At 46.2% G+C, this 16,932-nt stretch overlaps 1 pseudogene; it reads left to right on the plus strand.

Moving 5' to 3' along the window:
* The first annotated feature begins 1,121 nt into the window (after positions 1–1,121).
* Positions 1,122–16,326, plus strand: LOC136489594 (fatty acyl-CoA reductase 2, chloroplastic-like; annotated as a pseudogene).
* The last annotated feature ends 606 nt before the right edge of the window (positions 16,327–16,932 follow it).

A 16,932-nucleotide genomic window follows, 5' to 3' on the forward strand; every position in this document is an offset into this window, starting at 1 on the left:
CAGCGGGGTTTTCGGTGGGGGCAGCCCCACGGTCGGGGGGGGGTGGGCAGCGAGTGACACGTGAGTGAACGAAGAAAGGGCTGCGGGCTGCGGCTGGAGAGGGAAAGCGAGGAGCGTTTGGTGTGTTAGCGAGAGCCAATGAAAGAGCGCATGAATGGAAATGGAATAGGGTGGAAATGAGGAATGCAGGTACCGATCGACAACCTTGACGCGGCTGGCAGATGAGAATTCAGAATCACCTTCCTTTTTTACCGTTGTAGTAGGACGTGACATGTGAGCGGGGTTGCAGAATTAGCAAGAGTTAAGTGCTGCCTAACATAAAATTTCAGTGAAGATTGAAGGTAGATTAATTGGAACGGCTTTACATCTGTGGGTGCCAGCTATTTCATTCATTCATATAGGAAGTGTATATCGGTAGTATAGTGTAGGACTTTCTAGGTTGAGTACGTAGTTTGAATCCACTAGGTTACAAAGCATAAGCGTAGAGACGTATCCTATTATTACATTTTTGTATTTCTACGATCCGCTCAATCACAACTTACAAAAGTTAAGCCTAGAACATATATATCTATATTATATCTATATATCTATATTTATCTATATCTAATATAATATTAAAAAGAAATGCATTTTTTCGCCCATCTTTTTTACTTCCCACAATACCCTCATGTATCTACCAACATGCGTATGTAGCATGCTCTTATTATAGACGCGTGTTGACCCCGCCGAACCGACGACCCCACCGGCAACTTACTGCAGATGTTAGTTGAGATGTATCTCAACTTACGATTCTAGTCATGGGCCCATAGTTCTATTTTTACTGAAGCATATTCGTTATGAATCGCTATTGAACACATCTTTAGCGTCGGCAGAAACCATTTATGTACTAGTAATGATTACACGCATCATATTATGTTAAAAAGAAAAAGAAAAACTTGTAGACATAATATTGCAATAGCGGATTGGATTATTATATTTGGCTGCTTCACCACTGTTTGACACGATTATATAATGTGGCCCTATATATAAAAATTGTATAGGGTACGTTGGAATGCTGTGGATGATGAATGATCTGATGTTGCTTGAGGATCCTGGCCTTCTCTTGTGCAAGTCATCGTCCGGATATTAGACTGCCACGATACAAGTCAAAGATGGCCCCTGCACGTAGGTATGGCATATTCCCTCTTTTTTTTGCATTCATTGGTCGGCAAGATAGCCACGCTTCTCCATGCATGTGTGCAATTATTAGTTTCCTCCATCACCACATGGCTAGAGTTAAACATGGAAAGTCGGTGTCAGCATCTGCGCATGACCGAGAAGTTTCAAAAGAGACCGCTAAATGCAAGATTCGTGCTAATTGAAAGCAAAACTAGATGTGTCTTTATTAAAAACAAATGGAAAAAGAAAAAAAAACTGGGAGCGCTTTTTATTCGGTAGTAGTAAATGGTATGCAGTCCATATTATGGACATTTTCTGACCGACTGTCCGCCTAGGGGCTTCATATCCATAATTTTAATGCCATAATAGTTAAATCTGGAGATTCAGTGTGCATACTATATCCATATCTAGATACTCAATTCGGATATATTTAATGTCCATATGTCCATTCATATATCTTATCCAATATAGCTGACACTATTCATACCTAAATCTGAATCCAAGGAATACACTTTTAACTATCTATCCATAGGTGTCCGTTTTAGACCCATGTTAGGGAACCTCCAACAACCAGTTCTAATAAGTAAGCTAGTATTAGGTGCTACATGGAGGAGAGAGAAACTAGAAAATCATTGAGCTAGCATGAAGAGAGGAGTTAAGCTCTTTCGGTGTCCTAATGCATACAAGATAGGCATAACTCATCTATATCTATCTTTCACTACGGTATTCAGGCGCTTTGCCGAGTGCCTAATGCACTCGGCAAAGGCTACTTTGCCCTCGGCAAAGCCTTTGCCGAGGGCAGCACTCGGCAAAGCGCCTCCGGTAAAAAATCCGTCGGCAAAGAATTCTTTGCCGAGCGTCTTTTATCGGGCACTCGGCAAAGTCTTTGCCGAGTGCAATCTCGGCACTCGGCAAAGAAAAGTGACCGTCACGGCACCGGTTCCATCAGCACATGCTTTGTCGAGTGTCATCTCAGAGGCGCTCGGCAAAGATTTTTTAATTTTTTTTTTCAAAATTTCTTTGCTGAGTGCCCTATAGGGGAGGCACTCGGCAAATATTTTTTTTAATAATTTCTTTGCCGAGTGCCCTGCCAGGTCGGCGCTCGGCAAATATTTTTTATTTTTTTCGTAATTTCTTTGCCGAGTGCCAGGGTCACGGGCAACTCGGCAAGAGCGCTAATTTTTTTATTCTATATTCACAAACCAGCATATAAGAGATATATATAACACTGTGACATCACAAACACAATATAGACCATATTATCACATCCATCTCATCACAAGGCAATACCACATATATATCACATGTCGATCACACAATATCTCACATACACGACATCACAAGCATAATAGGTCCAATATCCATCGAAACAAGTCGATAGTTGATCACAGTGCATCACATGTCCATCAAGCGGTGAAAAAGAGATACAAACTACCAGTGGGGAGGAAACGGAGTGCTTGGTGAAGGAAAAGTGTCGTCGCCTGCTTGCGCCTGAGATGGGTTATTCGAACCCGCCGACGGAGGCTGCATAAAGGACAAGAGATTGCATCTGTTAGAGTGGTCATCTAATGAAAGCACTAGTCAAAGCAATTTGGTTTCATACTCATAGGACTAGCTATAACTGGCGGCGACGGTGGAGCGAACTATGGCACAGCTACACCGTGCATTTGCCCAAAGTTCTTCAGGAACGTCGTAATCTCCGCCAGCTGCTTGGCCTGCCTTTCCCGCTCGGCCCGCTCGACCTGCTCGGTCCTCGCCGCCAGGTCCTGCAGCTCCTAAGCCATCCTCTCGTTATCGGCCTGCAACATTTCAATCGAATGTTTCAGTAATGCAAAGGTAACTAAGTTATTTAAAGATCAATGCACGAAGAGTTAAACGGGACTAACCTGGAGTGCGTCGACCCGCTGCTGTGAAGGGGACGGCCGTTGGCGTATGGCCGGGCCTCCGCTCGGGGTCTGTGCTCGGATCTGGGAGAGGGAGGGAATCTCGCTGGGCTCGAGGGTGCCATCGCCTATCCAGTACCGCCCATGCTTCTTGCCTTGTCCGAGCCTCATGACCATCGTCCCATCGATGTCGTCGGTGCTCGGATCCCAGTCTGGCCCATGGACCAACCTTGCCTCCGACGCGTACGAACTGATGCGGGTGTGGACGCTCGGGTTGCTGTAGGATTCGGGCGGGTCATCCAGGGTGAAGGTGATAGCGGACGTCGCCTTACCCTTGCGGGCCAGACCATATGCCATGAAATTGGAGATGGACTGCCCACCATGTGACGCCGACTGCGAGAAAGACAACAAGATGATTAGAAGAAACATGTAGAATGGAGCGTAAGAATACTAAAAATTCACGTACCCATGCTTGCTTGTATGCGCCGAGGTTGCAGCTGCCTTGATGGTGTGTGGGGCCTGTCGCTGCCATACGCCGCTCCCGCCCCGCCTCGTGGTCCTGGATATAACCCTCCGTGAACCACCTGTCCACGATCATCTCCCAGCAGTCCCGATACGACTCGCACCACCATGGAATTATCTACATGTCATAAAGAATTTGAGATGTAAGAAGACCAAATTAAAGCTACTTAATCTCAAAACGAATCAGTATTATTCTTCTTCATTTACCTCAAGGTACTGTTCCCGGGTCAGCGTCCTCTGTCTTGCCTGTGTGTTGGTGATCTTCTCACCAAGGTGCTTGGCGTAGTACTTGACGATGCAAGTGAGGCGCTCCTCGTAGTGCATGTCGGTGATTCGTTTCCTAGCACTTTTCACCATCACCTTCTCCGCCCTGTCCTCCTGTCCCTCTTCACATCTGAAAAAAGTCTACAGACAGACACAATGTATCAATTCATTATGTCAAAAAAAGTCAAATGAATGCGATGTATTGATCAAAGTTGTGCGGGCAAGACTTACCCAGAACTCTCTCCTCACCCACTCCTGCTTATCTCCACATGCATCGGGGGCATCTTTGTAGTGGTCCCACGATTTGGCCGGCTCAGTGTTCCCCTTGTGCGTGACAATGCCGGGGTAAAAGTGCCTGCACACAAGACCCAGGATGTGGTTGGGGTTGTGTGAGTCACCAGGCGACACAACTAGCCAGTGCCTGCACAAGTGATTAACAAACATTATTAGTTTCTCTGACAATTTTCAACAGGTTATATGAAGTAGCTGTGATAAAATCTAAAGTTACTTACCTATCCCCCTGGGGGCAGATCACTGGGCGTAGGGGAAGAAGCGGAGGCCCAGGGAGTTTCGAGGGACCTCGCAAGTAGATGCTGGCCACAGCAGAGGAGTCCGAACCAGCTGTGCCTCCAGCCTCGCCGCCCTGCTGTGCCTCGTCTCCCTCGTCGTCCATCTGTCAATCCAGCTCCTCCTCGTTCGAGGAGTCCGGGGTACGGCGCTCCTCCTCCGGCACGTCACATGGCCTGACTAGAGGAGGCTGGCCCCTCCTGCTGCCGCTGCTCCTGGCCCTCTGCCTCCTCCCGTCCAACGACCCCTCTTCTGCATCCGGATCTGCATCGTGTGCCCTCATGAACCTCGAGTTCACGTTCCTTGGCACACGACTGCCCGCCATCTTTGTTCAATCACCTGCAATTAAAAAGAAACAAACAAGACATATTAGTACATGTGTTAAAAATAGATGCTAAATAAAAAAACAAAACACGATTACAAAATAACATAGTATTACATGTATTAGAAGTAATCATCATTATTGGGATTATCTAGATCATATGTCTTGTCATCACTATCAAAATTGTCCAAATAAACAACACTGTCCGAAGGTTCAATGTTGCCTTCATCGTCATCGTCTAAATGTAATCGCTCAAGCATTTCTATGTCCTTGGCACTTTGCACCTCATCTCCTTCTTCCTCGTCATCGACCCTTTCATTGTCTACTTCCATTCCGATCGCCTCGGTTAAGTCTATCACCAACCTCCCTAGTAGCCCTTCTTCTTGATAGAACTCTCCTTCATATGTGTTTGGGTTAAAGTTGTAATCTTCATCGTTTGGGACAGCTAGTCTACCATGTGGCGATACCTGGTGCACAATAGCCCAACCCTTAAGAGCCTTGTTGCCTTGGCACGCGTATGGCAAATAATAAACCTACACGGCCTGGTGAGCCACAATAAAGACATCTTTTCCTTGATAGACGGAATCTTGTCGAATCTCGACTTGACCAATATTAGGGCTCCATTTCGTTAGTCGAGGATTGAACCAGTGGCCTTTGAACATGACGAGACGAAGAGGTTTCGAACCATAAAATGAAAGTTCATAGATTTCTTCGATTATGCCATGATACTCGAGGCCATCAGTGCCGGGAGTACAAACTCCACTGTTTGTGGTTTTTCGATGGGGCCGAGCTCGCTCGTAGCTTGCTGTGTGAAAGCGATATCCATTCACATCATAACCTGAATAAGCTTTCACCTTATTGTCGAAGCCATTTGCAACCTGTCTCAACTCCTTACTCATAGTTGCATCGGTTTGGGCCTGCAAGCGCAAGAATGAAAGATTGCCGGACTAAGTACGCGAAACTCGAAATCTCGAACTAGGTACGAGGTGAATTGGACAATACCTTTGTTTTGAACCAAGAAATGAAATCAGGCCTCCCTGCTCCCGGACCCTGTGAAAGAAGGGTATCGGTTTGCCGTGGGGTAGGACCCCTTGGTTGATGCCAGGATACACGAATAAATTCCTGTGCAAACAAGAAAGAATCAGTTGGATGCAGAATAGTGACGGCGTATTGAAACAAGTTCGTTGAGAACTTACTCAATGAACAGCTTCACCTCGGTTAGGTTCTGCAACACATATAGCATGATACTGCGCCACTCTTCATTATCCAACCTCTTATTGGTCGATCCACTTGTGCTTTCGAGTTGCCCTTGGAAAAGGCTGAGGTTGGATTCATTCTCGTCAGCATTGTAGCGAGGGAGTGGATTATGCATGCTAGGAAGGTTCGTTGTGTAGTATAGCTGTCTGAAGTTTGTCACCTCCTCTAGAATGGAAGCCTCTACAATGGAAGCCTCAATTTTGGCTTTATTTCTACATTTTTTCCGAACGGCCTTTAGACATCTCTCGATTAGATAGCACCAACGGGCCTGCACGGGCCCCCCCATACGTGCCTCATATGGGAGGTGCACAATCAAATGCTGTATCAACAAGAAGAAGCCGGGTGGAAAGATCTTCTCCAACTTACAAAGCAACTCAGGTGCCACTTTCTCCAAGTTTGCAACCACGGTCCGAGATAGCTCCTTGGCACAAAGCTGGCGGAAGAAATAGCTCAACTCTGCAAGCACTAGCCAGACATGCTCAGGAACATAGCCTCGTACCATCGTCGGAAGAAGCCACTCAATCCATACGTGGTAGTCATGACTTTTCATCCCGTTGACTCGCATAGTGCCTAAGTTCACTCCCCTGCTCAGGTTCGCTGCATACCCATCAGGGAACATTAACGCCTTGATCCATCGTAGTACTTCCCTCCTTTGTTCGGGTTTCAAGACGAAATCGGCCTTAGGCCTTTTCTAGTTCTTGCCGTTTGCAGGAGGTCGCATCTCTTGCTGTGGTCTATCGCACAACGTCGCCAGGTCCACTCTAGCCTTAGGGTTGTCCTTAGACTTGTCAGTGTCCATGAGTGTTGCCCAAAGTGCCTCAGCGATATTCTTTTTAGTGTGCATTACATCAATGTTATGGGGCAGTAGGAGGTCATCGAAATAGGGGAGCCTCGTCAAGCCGGACTTATGAGTCCACATGTGTTGCTCACCATATCCCACAAAACCACCTTCTTCATTGGGCATGAGAGCATCTATCTGAGCATGAACCTTGACACCAGTCTTCAAGTGCGGTCTAGGGTCCATGACTGCGACACCTTTCTTAAAGTTCTTGGTGTCTTGTCGGAATGGATGGTTGGAATCTAGGAATTGACGATGTTGATCGAACGACGAATACTTGCCACCCTTCTTCAACCAAATGAACCTCACAACTTCCTAACATATTGGGCACGGGAACTTCCCCTGAACACACCAGGCACTGAATAACCCATACGCCAGGAAGTCATGCATGGAGTATTGGTACCAGGCGTACATTTTGAAGCTTTGCTTTGTAGCTCGGTCACATGTCCATACCCCTTCATTCCAAGCTTTGATCAATTCATCAATCACAGGCTCCATGAACACACCCGTATTCTTCCCCGGGTGTTCAGGAATTATCAACGTCAAGATCACATTATGTCGTTGAAAGGCGACGCCAGGGGGGAGATTGAGGGGGATAACAAACATGGGCCAACATGTGTAAGGGGCGGCCATCATGCCATAAGGATTGAATCCATCTGTTGCCAGCGCGACACGTACATTACGAGCCTCATCGGATTTTAGACGATGTTTGTCATTAAAGCTGGTCCATGCTTCACCATCAGATGGATGTACCATCTTGTCAGGATTGTACCATTTGCCATTCTTGTGCCACGTCATCTGTTTCGCGATTTCCTCGGTCATGAATAGCCTTTGAAGCCTCAGCACAAAGGGAAGGTGCCGTAAGACTCAGGCGGATATCTTAAGCTGCCTCTTCTGGCCACCACCATCACCAGACTCTATCTCCAGGAACCTGGAAGCTTTACACTTCGGACAGTTATTTGCCTCCTTGTGTTCTTCACAAAATAGGACACACCCGTTCGGACAAGCATGTATCTGCTCATACAGCATCTTCAGTGCTTTAAGGAGCTTCTGTGCCTTGTACATGGTCTTCGGCAACATGTGGTCCTTTGGAAGCAGGGTGCCAACCATGGCCAACACCTTATCGAAGCCTTCTCGACTCATGTTCAAATCGGACTTCAACCCCATCAAGCGACTAATGGCATCTAGCTAAGAGACCTCAGAATGAGCGTGAAGGGGTTTCACCGCCGAGTCCATCATGTACTTGAACGCATCTACGACTGCCTGCATCTCCGCCTCCTCACGTCCTTCAGCAAACTGTGCTTGGTGAACGTCATCTACCATGTCTGCTACCCCGGCATCAGCATCGAAAGCCTCGACGCGTGGTCTCACCACCTCCTCTCTCATACGATCGGCTTCACCATGGTGGACCCACTAGGTGTAGTTCGGCGTGAACCCATTCTTGTGCAGATGTATACCCATGACTTCCTGGTTTTGCATTCTCCTGTTACCACACTTGCTGCAGGGACACAAAGCCATTTTCGGGTATCTAGCGGCCTTGCCAAATGCACGCTTCAAGAAACGATCGGTCTTGTTCATCCATTCAATGCTGACATCACCCTGACTTGTCCGGCCCGTGTACATCCACTGACGGTCCTCCATCCTCTAGCATATATAACATCTCCACAGGTGACCATCAATTGCATCTACGCGGTGTCCCTACTCTCTAATAGGTGAGGATAGGTCCTAATCCCACCCGTGGATGCGTAGATGAGGTTAGTTTCCATGCTCCGCTCCTATCCGAGATATAATTTTGGTAGCACCTCCCCACTGTTCTCCCGATACACGTCCTACAAGGGAGAGTGTGTATCCGGAGAACAACAGGGGGTAATGCCGAAACACCATCTCTGACCAGAGCGGACCATGAAAATTAACCCATCTACGCATCCGCGGGCTGTCCAAAAAACGTGGACAATTCAAAACAGATACGGTCGCAGATATACAAAGATCTGCATACCTCCAACCGTATCTCTTTCGGACGGGAGACACCTAACTAGGTTACGTGACCAAAGACCACATACGGATAGAGGGGTTATACCTAGGGTGCCGGTGAGGTCAGGGTAGCGGGGTAGTGGAGAGTCGGTGCAGAGGTGAGTCAAAGCGGTGCAGGAAGACCCGCAGCGCCGACGAAGACGATCGGGGTCGCCGAGTCCCTCCCACAGGTCCTCCTGCAAAAAAGGGCAAAAATGGTTAGTGTCGACTCAAAATTTTGGCAGCACCTCCCCTGCACGGGGAGGTTCCCAAAACCTGCAAAAAACATGGCACAATGGCCAACAAACACATATATACCAAACATGGGCACGAAGGCCAACAACCACCAATATATCAAGAGGAGCCATATACTTTAGTTCTCTTTCCATGCAGATGAAAGTATTGAAGTAGTACAACAACAATTACTACTAACCCTACAACTACTACTAAAACTACTACTAACAACTACTTAACTACTAACAGTACTAATACTAAGAACTACTTAACTATTAACAACTACTACTACTAACCACTACTACTTACTAACTACTACTATTTACTAACTACTACTACTACTAACCCTACAACTAACACTACTAACTAATACTACTAACCACTACTACTTACTAACTACTACTATTTACTAACTACTACTACTACTAACCCTACAACTAACACTACTAACTACTACAACTAACACTACTAACTACTACTACTACTAACCCTACAACTAACACTACTAACTACTACAACTAACACTACAACTAACACTACTAACTACTACTACTAACACTACAACTAACTACTACTAACTACTACTACTACTAACCCTACAAGGGTAGGGCTTACCTTGGCGGCAAGAACGGCAAGAGCGAGGGCTGGCGACGACGGCGGGGATGACCGCAGCAGCGCGAGGATCAACGGGCGGTCGGAACGGTGCGAGGATCGACGGGCAGTCATGTCGGCACCTTCCTCTTCTTCCTCCTCCCCCTTCTCTTTCTTCCTCTTCTTCCTCCTCCCCCTTCTCTTTCTTCCTCTTCCTCCTCCCCCTTCTCTTTCTTCCTCTTGCTCCTCTCCTTCTCCCTCTGCTGGCCAGCCGCAGGGCACGGCAGGGCCAGTGGAGCACGGGGCCGGCAGGGGAGCTCGGGGCCAGCCGGGTCGCTGTCCCCGGGGAGCTCGGAGCCCGGGGCGCCGGCAAGCTCGGGGCGGCGGCCGTGGACCCGGGGCGCGGGGCCACCGGGGCGGGGGCGCTGGGCCGCCGGGGCCGGGCGGGAGCTCCGACCGGGCGCCGGGCCGAGCGCCGCTGGGACGGGGGCGGGGGGAGCAGGACGGGGGCGCCGGGGCGGGACGGGGGCGCCGGGGCGGGCCCGGCAGGAGCTCGCCGGAGGGGGACAACGGCGGGGGCGACGCGGGCACTTGTCGTAACGTGGCGATGTACTTTCGGGAAAAGTGTATTTAAATTATATAAAATCCAAACGAAGTCCAAAAATCACGAAACTTGTCGAGGTGTCTTGTTATCGCATGTGGAGGCTGTGGTAAAAAATTGAGAAAGTTTGAAGCAAGTTGTGACGTCGGATGTCTAGAAGCTAGACATCAAGATGCTGGTAACTTCATGCGAGTTCCTGGATACGGCCTCAACATACGCCAAACATCATGAATACCATTTTTTGAATGACCAAATTCTATTATTTCATGTACATGCAGTTCAAATTTGAAATAGTCGGAAAAATTCAACGAAACAAAAATAATTAAGGAAATATAGTAAAAAAAACTCAAAATTATCCCAAATTTTGAAATGGAGTTTTAATTACTGTAGCAAGGCCCCAGGAAAAAATGGGGCAAAAAAAAAACAAAAAAAAATTAATTTACCGAGTGCCAACCTTGGCACTCGGCAAAGAAGCCTTTGCCGAGCGCCAGGTCACAGGGCGCTCGGCAAAGAATTTTTTTAAAAAAAAAATAAAAAACCCTTTGCCGAGAGCCTAACGTCGGGGCACTCGGCAAAGGCTGACGGCAGGTGGCCGCCATCACGCCGGCCACCTTTGCCGACGGCCAAATTTTGCCAAGTGCCCGGCACTCGGCAAAGATTTTTTTGCTGACGGCCGCTCTCGGCAAAGGCATATTTGCCGACGGCCTATCTTTGCCGAGTGCCGCTGGGTCCGGCTCTCGGCAAAGATTGTCTTTGCCGAGTGCCCGACAGAAAGCGCTCGGCAAATCGTTTTGCACTCGGCAAATCGGCCGTGTCCGGTAGTGTTTGACAAGAGAGAATATATGAATAAATGCTTCAAAAAAAAAGAATATATGAATAAAGAAAAGAGGCATACACAGTATGTGGATGGCATCATACTATTGGTGGTGTCATTACTTAGTGAACCAATGTGTAGGAATATAAATAGATCCATACAAGCAGTCAAAGACGGCGTCTTGACACATACGATGCACCAGGTTGTGGAAGAGATATATATATGAAAAGAGATATGTCCTTCTGAGATGACTATTTAATTTCATTGTTTACAGTTCCGTTTCTAGGGTTTTTGAAATACATGTAATAATGGCGTTTTTTTTTTGTTCAAAACATCAGTTAATCCTACCACAGGTTTCGAACAGTACTAAATTTTGTCGGACCTTCTCAGAAAACTGGGAACTCCATTGACGGAACGAGACCATTCCACGCACTCGTCCTTGCATAGAGTTTATTGCCGTCTCCATCAGGCCCGTACTGCCAATTATTCCTTGACCACGACGCACGAGTTAATCACAAAGTTTTAGCGTTGATCCGTTCCATCTGCCATTCTGCCAACTACCTTCTCCTGCAGCACATTATCAATATCTGGTCATACTGCGCTATAAGTTTCTGGTGAGACATACTTTTCTCTTAATTTATCCTCCATTTTCAGATAACGGTACTGGAGTAGCAGGTGAGGTAGTTCGTCCATGGCAAGCTTGTCTTCCATTGCACCTTGCCAGCACCATACCTCTCTTCTGGATCCATTTTCGAACCTCCCCGGCCGTGCTGTCATCGTCGCCTCCAGTCATGGAAATGGTAGTGTGTCGTGGTGTATTTCCAGCGGTGGGTGGCGGTGGCCATCAAGCATCCCGACGGCAGTCTGAGCTCGTGCACCATCGGCGACAATGGATAACACCAATGGGATTGGGATCGCAGAGTTCTATCGGGGAAAGAACATTCTAGTCATAGGTGGAACTGGGTTCCTTGCAAAAGGTGACAAGATAGGGTGTTTTTCCACATTCGTCTTATTGTTTTTCATTCCTATTAATTCTTTCTCATTGATCAGTTCTTATAGAGAAGATTTTGAGGATGAATCCTGACATCGGTAAGATATACGTAGTGGTGAAGGCCAAGGACACTGAAGCTGCTCTCAAGAGGTTGCAACATGAGGTATATATCATCTGTGGTGTTACTGTGTCATGCTTCTACACCCATGAACATTTCCTAGCAACGTATATGATGTAGTAGATGACAACAGTTATCTACGTGACATGTGGACATGTGGTTTATTTTTTTATTTAGTCATTTCCATAATTTTTCCGTATAGACTTTTTATGAAAATATTTCTAAACAAGAACCCAAAGCTGCTTGGTGTCATCAGAAAACGTTGAGGACACATAGCTCGTGGCGAGTCACCCACATGGAGGGTTGTTATGGAAGCCATCCTCGTGCCAAAGTATAACATTCTAAGCTTTGGAAGTCAGCGTCAAGTAAATTATATTTCCTATTTTCACGTTATTTTGTTTGGCGATGTTACAACCACACATCAAGTGTGTTGACTATGAATGTCTTATCCTACTAGGTACTTCCTCTGTTCCAAATTATAAATCGGTTTGATTTTTTTTGTTCATCCATTTTGCTATGTATCTAGACATATTATTATATCTAGATGCATAGCAAAATGGATGTACCAAAAAAGTCAAAGCGACTTATAATTTGAAATGGGGGAAGTATATCTTAGCGCATTTTAAAGTCATGCCAAGCTATTGTTGTCCTTGGCATTATGGTGATATTACACAATGTTTCTGGTCCATTTTGTAATGCTCCCTCCGTCCCAAAATACAACGTATTATCGAAGGTTTAAAATTTATCTTGAACTAAAACGTATTATGGATTGCAGAACCTTATCCATACATGCCTTTTAAACAACATATTGCCCTAGCTGATATCAATGACATGCATTCTTCCCTTTTTAAACTATGTCTTACTACAAAATTAAGCAACTTAACAATAGAACTAACTAACTAGTGAGGGGCAAGTTAGTCCTTTGTCATACTCTTTATTTGGTCGTAAAATTATGTAGATACCTTGTATATATTTCAAGATGGAGGGAGTAATATTTATCGAAATTGTAAAATTTGAAAAACTCTAAGGCCGTGTGCAGGTGGTAGACACAGAACTGTTCAAATGTTTACAAGAAATCCATGGGGAAGACTATCATACCTTTGTTGCAAGTAAGTTGGTTCCTGTGGTCGGCAATGTGAGGGAGTTCGGTGTCGGAATTGCCAAGGAGATTGCCAGTGAGATCGATGAGAAAGTGGATATTATTGTGAACATGGCGGCAAATACCACTTTCGATGAGAGGTTCGTATTGCTATATACACGATAATATATATAGACGGAAACAAAAGATTGAAGGTTTGTCACCCCCCCTAACCACTAAAGTGCTGAACTCCTGATCATAGTTACAATGTTGCAATTGACACGAACACCTTGGGGCCTCTTCGGATGATAAGTTTCGCACACCGGTTCAAAAGGCTAAAGCTGTTCTTGCATGTGTCAACAGGTAAGGGTGTCATACTAAAGATTGTTCTGTAATGAAACATGCTCATCATATTGGTAGGCATGTATTATATTTTCAAAACATAAATCACACAGCACACTTGGCTCTTGACTACATGCCGTGTTTGTTGCCAAACAGCGTATGTGAATGGTCAGAGGCAAGGCGTAGTGCTGGAGGAGCCATTATACTTGGGAGATACAACAGCACGTAGGTTAGGCTCTTCATCAGATTTTTCAGAGAACATAAGAACGCTGTCCTGGATATTGAGGCAGAGATCAAGCTTGCTTTTGACTCTAGAAGACAATCTAAGAATTCTGCCAGTTTTCATAAAGAAATGAAAGATTTAGGCATACAGAGGTACGTATTGTATCTACGATGCTTATGTCGTTATTACAGCTACATTTATTTGGCCAACCGAAGTAGAATTCGTTTGTCATCTCTGCCTGTTTGTCATCGCTGCATGCTAGGGCAAAACTCCATGGCTGGCAAGATACTTATGCGTTCAACAAGGCTATGGGGGAGATGGTCATCAATGCCTTGCCAGGAGACATACCAGTGGTGACGATGAGGCCAAGTATCCTCGAGAGCACCCTCAAGGACCCCTTCCCAGCAGGTTGGATACAAGGGAATAGGTTAGTCTCCAAGATAGTTATTAATGTGATGCAAGTATTTACTTCTATATATGTATTCGATGATCATGCTCCTGCTTGATTTCATGAGAGATCAATGAAAATGAAATCAGGATGATGGATCCCAATATCTTGTACTATGGCAAAGGCAAGATGAGCTGCTTCCTCGCGATCCATACTGCGTTATCGATGTCCTAAGAAGCTGCTTGCCAAGATCTTTTAATAAGGACTCATATATTACAACAGATAACATGCTATAAATATTTGGAAAAACCTTACCAAAAAGACATGTCAGCAACCTAGCTATGATGGAAATGCTGAAACAACAGATTGTGACAGAGAAATCGATTACTGAACTCAGAGAGAGTGAGTGAGTGAGAGAGAGGGAGAGAGAGAGAGAGAGAGAGAGAGAGAGAGAGAGAGAGAGAGAGAGAGAGTAACGCTGGCGATAAACTCGTTAGGAACACTAGGTTATAGTGGCCAAACCTACCACAAAGACATGACAAGAAAATTTGGGCTCCTCAATGTAGCTTGGCGATAGTAATGCATGTGTGTTCTCTGCATCTATCTCATCAGAAAATAAAGTTGTTTAAAGATTGAAGGGTTTTAAGTCATTGGCATGTTGAGAGCGACGTCAACTGCAAACCAGTGGTTGCATTGCACACGCCTTGCCGTAAAATCTAGGGCTCAACGATCACACGATTTAGACAACCACCGGTGATCAAACCAAACACCAAAAACATCATCAATACACAACTCAAATCTTTAGTTGCACCTTTGTGGGCACATAGCGGAGGTCCAGAGCACCTCACTACAGGAATTGCTGAATTCCCCGAGTGCCGGTTGCACTCGGGGAAGGCCCAGTTGCACTCGGGGAAGCCTTCCCCGAGTGCAACACTCGGGGAAGAGCCTCCGGCTAATCCTCTAACGGGAAAGTCGCCTTCCCCGAGTGTCAATAGGCCTACTTCTAACAAAAAAATCTGTTGCCCAATACATGCACAAACGTGCTGTTCAATAGACAGAAAAAGAGTGGCTCAAGAAAAACATAGACTGACAAAGATGGGTATGTAGAATAATTGATAAGTCCATCATCACCCATAGAAAGTTGAAAGTATTGAATTATATATGATTTTTACCTCATTAAGAAAACGAAAGAATAGACACAGCAAATAACTTCGTGCATATATACTCCAATACGATATATTGTAACCCATGCAGGAGGATGGCTTGGACGAGTGAATAACTAACCAGTGCATATACAGATTTACAAAACACCGGTTTGGATTTCTTGTAATAAGGCAACCCCTGAACTTTAGACATACAAACATCTTCAAAGACAATGCAGTTTTTTCTTGCAATATGCATTTCATCCTTGCCAGTAATGAGATGGTGGCCAATTTCCTTAAAACCTTGCTTGTACTGCTAATCTTTTGAGCTGCAATTTGTATTGCTCTCTGAGGCAATGAATTGGTGGGGAACTCTCCGTCCTACCACCTCCCTTCCCCCTCACCCGTTTACCATAAAAAAAAGTAATGAGATGGCAATCTTCTTAATTTTGTATATCGTCTTGTTAAGGTTCCTGTCGACATGGTGGTAAACACAATGATAGCGGCGATGGCGAAGCATGGTAGTGGGACGGCTACGGTGTCAGGGGCCCATGTGTACCATGTGACGTCGTCAACGGTGAACCCAATGTTAATCGGCGATCAGCTGCGGTTCATGTACCAGCACTTCTCCAAGTCGCCCCTCCTCGACATAGCAGGGCGGCCCATCCTAGCGCAGCCGGCGTCCACCCTCGGCAGCATGGAGGAGTTCATCAGGTACGTGCAGTCCCACACCCTGCTGCGAGAAGGCACCACCGAGGGCATGTCATCGCGGCGAGCGCGCAGTCGTCTCCTTGCCAAGGCCTTGGAGGAGCAGATCATCCACCTCAGCGGCATCTACGAGCCGTACAACGTTTTGCCAGGGCAGGTTTGACAGCGCCAACACGGAGGTGCTCTTCGCGGAGATGTCGGCGCAGGAGAGAGCGAGGTTCCACTTCGACATGAGGAGTGTCGACTGGATGGACTATCTGACATTTGTTTTTTAATTGTCGTTATTATACCCGTTTCCTCAGACATGCTGTGTTTGTTTGGTCTGGCATCAAACCACCCAGGAATACGAACCATCTTTTTCATAATTGGTCAAAGTTGGAGGTCACAAACATAATTATGTTTAATTTGATGTGGACTGCTACCCTTTGCTAGGAAATTTCGATTACAAGGAGTGACGTGGTGTTTGATAAAGGTCATCCAAAAACTTTTTGTTGGTTTGGCCCTATTTGGTTAGATGGGACTAGAGACTAGTCCTCCCATTTTACTCCAAAATAGTCCCAAATTTACCAAACAGGGGACTACTAGAGGGATTAAAGTGGGTTTCGGTTTTAGTCCTTTGAGGGGTGGCTATTTAGGACTACTGGCCCAACTTGACACCCCATGCCCCTCAATAATTGCGGTCCCTACCCCTCCCGCGGTCCCGCTCCCCACACTTCCCAACGCGCCGCCGGTCAGGCCGCCCTTCCCACTCCGCACGGCTCCGGTTGGAGTAAGGCCAGCAGGCGCCCCTGCCATGGCCACTCAGCTTTTTGGGGGTTTTTTTGTGAGGAAGCTTGTTTGTAAATTTGCATTCAAGATGACAAAACTGAAGGAGACTTCTC

The sequence above is a fragment of the Miscanthus floridulus genome, chromosome 10 (assembly GCF_019320115.1).
Source record: "Miscanthus floridulus cultivar M001 chromosome 10, ASM1932011v1, whole genome shotgun sequence".
NCBI lineage: Eukaryota > Viridiplantae > Streptophyta > Magnoliopsida > Poales > Poaceae > Miscanthus > Miscanthus floridulus.